This window comes from Arvicanthis niloticus, chromosome 12 (genome assembly GCF_011762505.2).
Source record: "Arvicanthis niloticus isolate mArvNil1 chromosome 12, mArvNil1.pat.X, whole genome shotgun sequence".
NCBI classification, from domain to species: domain Eukaryota; kingdom Metazoa; phylum Chordata; class Mammalia; order Rodentia; family Muridae; genus Arvicanthis; species Arvicanthis niloticus.
Window position 1 is genome coordinate 60,453,098 of NC_047669.1, and position 8,944 is coordinate 60,462,041.

Consider the following 8,944-nt stretch of genomic DNA (forward strand, 5'->3'; position numbering starts at 1 on the left):
TGCTAAAGAAAAGCACAATGTTCACAGTATCAGATTATGTGTAGTAAAAATGGTCTAAATTTGGAGTGGCTTTAATTGTATTGTCTTACTGTGAATTGCATCATTTACATGCAATGTAGCTGCTTAAGACGGCACTTGATCCTGAGCAATCCCTGGTTGGCATCCACATCCATTCCCTGAAGACCTGCTCACTCCCCATTAACAACAGGCTATTGAGCAACCCATCTTTAGAGAAACCTATTTGTCTGTTAAGTTTATGGATAATGCAACCAGTTTAATGGTAGATATAGCATATTAATATAAAAATCATTATAATATATCATCTGCTGATTTGTTAAGAGGTCCAAGATTTCTTAAAATGAAAGGAAGTAATTCTTTGTGGTTGATCTTGCTCTTAAGGGCTGTTATTGTCTGGATTTAAGTCATCCATCACTGGGGCTATTTTAAAAGCAGTAGCTTTTAAATAGATTGATGACAAATGCCTAATATTGACGTTTAGACTATAGAAAGTGGAACATAACCTCCTCTCCCTAGGTCATTTTTTATAATTGCACATTCTATGGAGTTCACATAAACCCTAATTATAGCATCTGCTTTGACTTCCATAGGTTTTCCTGGCATATCGTAAAAGCAGGGTATTTATGAAGCCCAGGTGATCAAACGCATTGAGTAGACCAGATTCTCCTGATGCTGCCAAGGACTCTAATGCTGCTGCCAAGGACTTGGTTTTCTTCCTTGTCTCCAAGGTCTAATGCTGTGTTAATACAGAACTAACACTCAAGGATGGACAGAACTAAGTACAACTCACTGAATTTAATGTAGTGTCTTAAAAGATCCTAAATACATATAACCTTGAAAATACGATGTTTGCAGGAATTTTCCCCTATGTATCTGCTAGATTTTATGTAATAATACTTGACACAGATTATTCTATACTGTTAAAAAGGTTAGTAAAATATTTCTCTATGAATTAGCCTGGGTAAGAAGTATATGGTTAAAATGATAAAACATAGAAAGGTGTATCTTATAGTATCAAATGATAACTCTTAAGATACACTTTCCACTCTAGATATGAGATAGTTTTAGTAGAATATTCATGCCTCCTAGGATCCATAGAAGAGAAAGAGAGCCATTGTATCTCAAGAACAAGACTGAGAAAACCTAGTCTTAAGGACAGAAAAGACTGGTATTCATTGATTGTTACCCAATGCCAATCAATTTCTTAAACTTCAGTCATTATATGTACAGAACTAGGAGAAATTGGAATTTAGCTTCATAGAAAAATAGGTATAGAAGTGAGACTTTAATTGATACCAGATACTTGTCTTTATTTCATTCATTAATCAAAGTATATTTTTTAGTAAAAGTACCAAAGTGGAGCATTCAAATGAGTTAAACCCTCTCTCATTTGTTTAGCTCTCAAATTTATTTCTGATTTGGTTATTTACTGTTATTCTGTTGAAAGACATGATCTAAAGCAATGTGGAAGAAGAAAGGTTACAATCTATCATCAAGGGAAGCCAAAGGAAGAACTCAAGACCAGACCTGGAAATAGGAAGCAATGCTAAGACCATAGAGAGCATTGCTTACCAGCCTGTTGCCCATATCTTGTTGCTTATTTCTTAGGCAACCCAGGACCACCTTGCCAAGCATGCATAGCCCACTGTGGCCTAGGGTATCCCACATCATTCATCACCCAATAATGGCCCACAAACATGTTCTCAGGTCAATTTGACAGAGGAAATTTAGGTTGGCTCCTAAATGACTAGTTTGTGTCAAGGTGACAAAAATTAACTAGCACAGAAATAAAATAAAGTCAGACTCATTGCTCAAGTAAGCAATGAAATTATTTGAAATGTCATGGAGTAAGGGAAGAAAGAGAAAATGTGAAGGTAGCTGACTGTCATGATTTAGTTCAGTTGTCAGTTTGCCATAGAGTTTGCTGCAAGTTTCAGATTCCTGTCTTACAGCTGCCTTCATAGTGGAACAAGAATATCAACGTCTTTTGAACGGAAACTGTAAACAAGTTTATCCAGCTCAGAGACTCAAGCTGCCTTTGAACTTCAAATGGTCATGATTACCATGGCCACATGATTACCCCAAACATATTGTCAGCTTATGTTGGAATCTTCCACGGATATATTTTGTCATGAATACACTTCTCACCCTTAGCTGTATTTATGAAATAACTTGTCCCAGTCTGACCTGGAAATCAACAGCATCTTGATCTATGTTCTTTTTCCTCTTTTGAATATGTTTAGGCAAGGGATAAGTCACTGATACATTTTTTGCCTCCCAGAAACAAAAACCACATACAGAAGGTGAAATTTCTTCCAGAATAGTGTGGGTAAAAGAAACAGAGGCAAACTGTATTAACAACAATGGCCACAAGAAAACAGTATCCACAGATTGTCGAAAAAAAAATTCCACCAAAGGATTTAGAGTCCTGGGAATTCAGCACACCTACCTCGTTGTCATTTCTCTCTATGTGGTGTTTGGCCAGTATTTTGGCTGTTGCAATTACCAGAATTCATGTTTCCAAGGAGCTGCCTGTGCTCGCCTGTCTCTCAGGGTATCATGTTGCAAAATCTGAAATTCTGTTGCAACAAACACCAGATTTTAATAGAAAAGCGATGGAAATTGTGGAAAGATTGAGCATCATTTTTATAGCAACTGTCAGTAGTGCATGAGGATATGTCTAAACAAAGCCTTCTCATCTAATACAATATTAGATCAAAAATGCACTGCCTATGAGGTCACATGTAGAGAAAAGATGTCTAGGCTTGGGGGGAATATAGGGTTTTACTCTGCATGAAAACAGTAAACTTATCCTTTGAGCCTCCTTTGGAGCAGCCACATCCAAACATAACATTAGATCTCAATTATAACGTAGTAAGCCTTGCCCTTTGTAGTTGAAAGTACTTGAGCAGCATGAAGCAACCTTGACATGAACATAAGCAATATACTGCATATGATAAAAACTCTTTTTGAAGTAAAGAAAGTAAAAGCACAAATTTCAGGAATCATTGTTTTCTCTTGATGATCATTCAGTTCAAATGGAACGGTGAGGTCAACATGATCTCACAATTCAGTTAGTCTGATCTTTTTGGATATTTTTATTAGAAGAATAGTATCTGTGACACCAATTTTTACGGAATACTCTTTTTGTTATGGCTTGCTTACTTGCTTGTGTACCAGAGATTAAACAAGGCATCACAATTTCTAGGGAACATTCTCCTGCTGCGTTTTATTTTAATGCACTTGTACTGACACTCTCTCTCTGGCCTTGAGTGTCCTCTGTGATTCAAGTAGGCATTGAATTTGCAGTCATTCTGCCTTAGTCGACTCAGTACCTTGTCACTAGCTTGTGCCACGGAGCATCCATCTTAGAATTATATTTCAATAAGTTAAAGTATCAGAAAGTCATAGATGTATCCACAATCTGTCTAGGAAAAAAAAAAGTAAATAAAAGGATGGCCAGAATATCAAGGAAGATGTAACATTTCCTGTAAAGAAGACAACCCTTTTTGTCTTTGTACTTTTGCTCAATAAATTTCTTCTTAACCTCTTTTTATTTTCTCTTAGTGTTACAGTGTCATCCCCCAATCTCATGGATACAAACATGACTACTCCAAGATTCATTACCACACAATGATGGATCTGAACAAGCTAATGGTTTATCTCACCTTTGAGCAGGTGATGAGGATGAAACTTGACGAGGCTAAGTTGCATGGTACAAAGTGATGACAACCTGTGTTAAAGCCAAAAGTGATCCGCTGTTGTAATTATCAGGGGGGGGGGGTGCCTCTTCTAGCAAACTATAGCCCAAATCTCCAGAGCAAATATTTTTTTTTAAACTTTGTGTGTGTGTGTGTGTGTGTGTGTGTGTGTGTAAGCCCACATTTTACAAGGTAAAAGTCAGTGGCATATAGACAATATGATTCAAGGAAACAATTCTGACCACTCTTCTTTTTCCATTTTAAATATGTATGACAAAATGTATACCAATTTTATAGCTAATGGTGCTGATAAGTTAGGTTCTAGTTTTAGCTAAGTCAGAATAGAAATATAATAGCTAACCAAAAAAAAAAAAAAAAAAAACCAACATGGTGATTGATAAGATTTTAATATTCTTTCTCACAGTAAGTATTCATCCTGGTTGCTGGCTGACACTGTCATTGATCCTGGACAAATTCAACACCAAATCTGGTTTCTAAATGTAAGTAGTCTTAAACCTTTTTACTGTTGTTTTCTAGAGACGATTCTAATCTATAGTGTCCACTTGTGTGTCCTGTAAGATCTATTTTCAAAATTTACTCCTAACTTTCTTTCTAGTCATTTTTTTTGTTAAGTCAACTCTCTGTATTTCAGGATATATGCTGTGACTTGGATGTTTTTTTTCTATCTCCCTCAACCTCTGTGGCACCAGCACATTATCTGATACATCTTGCCTGCAAAATTGTCATCCCAGTGGTTGTCTCTGGGGCCTCTATTTTGTTTACATCTCCCTTTTCGACCCTGAACACATGCAGACATGTAAAACTGTGTCCATTCTCAGATGGACACAGAGACATCCACAAAGTTAAGTGTAGGGTACAATGTAATAGTACATCAAAATGTCAATCAACTAGCCTTTCTGATAAGTAGAAATAACAAAAGGGATTTTTTAAGCAATTTCTTCGTAGGTGAAAAAGGAGTGAGAAAATAATATAATGGTTTCATTGTTGTTTAAAGGTTGATTTGGAGGAAAGAAAATATAAATATTAATAATCTGTAATGGCCTATAACTGGCATAATCGAAAACGCACCAAAAAAAAAAGCAGATCTGAGGTATATAATCCCTTAATATTGAATTTTCTATCAGAGAAATCCATGAGTTACTTTCATACCATTTATAAATAACAATTGCATGACATTTGTAAGTTAACTAATTTAAAATAAGAGTTATTTGGTATGCTGTCATTCTGTGCATAAAACAAAGCTCTGTTGGAAAAGGGCTCATAGAGCATGAAACATGACTACTTATTCCAGTCAAAAGTAAAATCATTCAAATAAACAAGATGTATTATTGACCAAGGTACCAAACAATACTTTAGAGGGATCTGATTGATGGAAAGCGTCTAGATTTGATGGGGTTGTCCTAAATGTCTTCTTTTTCAACCCATAATTATTATACCTTCACATATACATTGTCATTGAATCAATACTTAAATTTTTACCCCCCACCCCAAAATTATAAAACCCTATCTAGTCCCAAATTCAACACATGTGAGACACAAGAACATCACAAGACAGAAGGAGACATTTTATCTCATCAATATAATGCAACTCTCATAGTTCTAAAATGCCCAAGGTTAATAATTTCCCTACCAAAAAATAATAAACCAATAAGTACAATAAAATCATGAAATCGGTGCCCAGAAATATACAGCAATTTACCTAGAAAGAGTAAAGACTGGAATGGTTCTTAAGACAGCATAGAGTAGAAAGGGAAAAAGATTGTTGGGAGAGTAGAAATTTTTGATCAGGAGGAATTAATTTGTGACTATTTCAGATCATGAATATATTAATTAGTCTGATCCAACCACCCCACATTTTATATATTGAAATTCCATTATTCTTTTTTTTTTTTTTTTTGGTTTGGTTTTTTGAGACAGGGTTTCTCTTTGTCCTTGCTGTCCTGCAACTCACTCTGTAGACCAGGCTGGCCTCGAACTCAGAAACCCGCCTGTCTCTGCCTCCCAAGTGCTGGGATTTAAAGGTGTGTGCCACCACCGCCCGGCGAAATTCCACTATTCTTATTTTTTCAATTTTTACATAAGAATTGGCAAATTATTTCTGTATTTTATGGGTAAAATAATATGGACATGCTGTTATTTCTAGCTCTAAAATTGGGTAGGAGAAATAATATAGACAATGATGCGTAAAAAAAAACTCTCTTATTTGGAAAGCAAATTGCTACAACAGGAAATCCTGTACACATGTGGCTTTTATGGAAATAACATGAAATGGATGAAGGAAAGAGCGAGAAACAGAAAGATATAAGAGATCCAATGGTGTAGATCAGGTGGAATTCATTCTAGTGGAATATTGTAGGAAGAATCCACACTGTGTAATGAACTCTGCAGGAAGAAGGCTCATCCTGCAGAAATTTGTGGAGAGAAAGAATACTCCAATTCCCCTAATAATGAAACTGCAGTGTTACCAGGGTCTCTACATAGCCACCAACAGCTTCTAGTCAACTCTACTGGAAGTATTACAGTTTATTCCCCCCAAGTTTCCTTCTTGACTTTTCAAAAACTTTATATATTAAGTTTCCTAAAATATATCTACACACATACCTAAACCAAAAGTGAAAATGAAGTTAACTTATAACAAGCAATAATGTCCCTACTAGACACCAGAGACTACCAAGTAAAAAGCCCAGTTCCAGGAACAGGTTGCTACTTTTGGAGTTGTTGGTCAGCAAGTTTCCAAAGATTCCCCAAACATTTGCCAATAGAGTTACCCTCCTCTAAAACTTTAAGGTGAGTCCCTAGTGCTGAAGAATCATATACTTGAGTATTGAACATGGAGAACTGAAGTTGGAACTGACCTGGCTAACTTACAGAATGCCAGAAGGTACCATGTATACTACCCGAGGAGAAGCACAGTTTAATCCATCTTACTTAGTGGTGAGCTACAGTAGTGACAAGCCAGGAAAGACATGTTTACTGGTACCATCATGGTACAAATAAGAGAGAGTAACAAACTACTTTGTTATGGAATTTAAGGCCAATTCATGCCTGGTATCATTATTAGTCTATAGCCTATGGCTAGACAGATCATAAACCAGAAGAAACAGCCTACTGCTATTATTCTGTTAAATGGATATAGAATTAAACCAACTCTTAATGAGTTATTACACATATAGGTTAAGTCATCTCTCAACTTTCACCAGAGAAACTTCTATTTGCAGAGGATGATGATGAACACAGAGACTGGACAGAGTTCATATAATAAGGCATTGCTATAAATGTAACATGAACCTAAATTCTGTTAGTGTGCATTTAGTCTTAAATTCATTTAAAGATATAACTTATGTGATCCACTTATATAAATATATCTCTTCCTTCTTTTAAAACATGAATTTACATGAGTGTTGCTCTCGTTTTGACTTTCAATGTAATAAATGTAGTAACCCTAAAAGGTTTGTGATAGTAAGAAACTTAACTCATTTAATAGGCTCTGAACAGGTATGAGCTGTCCAGCTCCTTGAATGTGTATGGCCTATTTTCTGTCTAAGATCCTTTTGGTATTTTGAGTGTGTACTTAATGTGGTTCATTTTTTCCAGAGGGTAATTTCCATTATAACTCTTTAGTTTTTAAACAACACTACAATAGCAAGAAGTGTTAAAATCATAATATGGATTGCAAAAATGTTCCTGTAAAGAATATCATACCTTATGTTACAGTGCTAGAAACATGTTGTGTGCTTCTTACTTAATATTAAAATATAACATACATCTCAACCCAAAAGCAAGTATCATTTTCTTCCCCTTCAATCTTTAAATGAAGAAAGGGGGAAAAAAAGTATTTCCCCACAGAAAAACACATTCCAGAAACAGATAAGCTACATCTGTTTTAGCAGTCATGGATGAGACCCTACAGGGTAATGAATTGCTATATGTTTCAAAACTATCAGTCTGCACTGCTAGTTTTCAGTGTTTCAAGAGAACAGAATTCTTATGTATGTACAGATTTTATTTGTGAGATTTTACTGTATCAATTAAGCTTGTGAGATTATGAGTACTGTTGAAACAACGATCTCCCCCAACTTAGAGGCAGACATTGGAATCTCTCTTGAGAATACCACATGGGCAGCAGGCTCCCTCATCACAGAGCACCACAGAGGGTAATTTGATGATTTGTTTGGAAAGTATTTTCAAATCAAACTAAATCCTATTTTTCATTGCAGTGTAACTTCAAAAGCTTTCTTTGGCCTTAATGTGGAGTTAAGAGCAAATTTTCCTTTTGGTTGACAGAGAATGACGGATGGATGAAAGTATCACCAGAGTATTTGGTGATTACTATAAAACAAGCCCAAAATAAAGCACAATCAAAAACAACACTTTAAATTGAAGAACCCGATGAAAGCACCGGATGTGGATATTTGGATGTTGAAGAAAACAAACCAAAAAAATAAAAAAATAAAAATGTCATATCCACATGGATTTTTCTTCCTACTCATTTTTCTCAACTCTCCTATTCCCCCATCATAAATGTGCATATTCTTTTGAAGTACAGGAAGGTGAAGTCAGAACAGGCCTCCCCTCAGTCTATGCCTCTGGGCATGATTTTAAACAGTAACTGTGATGGGTTATTACTGCTAAGATACATAGATGGAATCAGATTTTTTAATTTGCAGTAGAACAACTCAGAAAAAGGGGGGTCCAAAACATGTTTCTATGTACACATGAGCATATATGGAGACACTTGTAAATTATAATATGGTTGTGCCACTAGCCTATCTGGGCAATTAAACAGTGTGCAATTGGGCATGCTCAATTGAGGTCCAGTCAGCAGATGGGAGTGTATTTGAGGAGAAAGCTGCCAATTCGTGCTATAATGCAATATGTTTAGGCTAAAAATAAAAAATAAATTACATTGTACATGAAAGAAACAAAAGCTTGCCTTCTTTGTTCAATTTCAAACGAAGACTTTTCTTTTAAAAAAAAAATGTTTTTATTTCAAAGAGAAAAGGCAATAATGACCTAATTCCCAGAAAGCATGCATTCAACTTGAGACTGAGAGGGCGGGGGGGCGGGGGGGGAAGCGGTCTGCGTTCTTGGAGACCATCCTCATAGCTTTTCTGTAAAACCTTTCTTTCAGAGTGCCTTTCCCCGAAGGGGAGCTGTCTCTTCAGCCTTCATCTCACTAATCCTCACGTGATCGGTGTTAAGGA

General features: G+C 35.9%; 1 long non-coding RNA gene across 2 annotated transcripts; it reads left to right on the forward strand.

Annotated features, from left to right (window-relative positions):
* Positions 1 to 291: 291 nt before the first annotated feature.
* LOC117717511 (uncharacterized) lies at positions 292 to 8,613 on the forward strand. Of its 2 annotated transcripts, none has more exons than XR_013103165.1 (3): positions 292 to 3,696; positions 4,144 to 4,219; positions 7,958 to 8,613. It is a non-coding gene; the product is annotated as an uncharacterized LOC117717511 (long non-coding RNA). The 2 variants fall into 2 exon arrangements; XR_004607953.2 differs by having other exon boundaries at positions 296 to 3,696; positions 8,025 to 8,613.
* Positions 8,614 to 8,944: the final 331 nt, after the last annotated feature.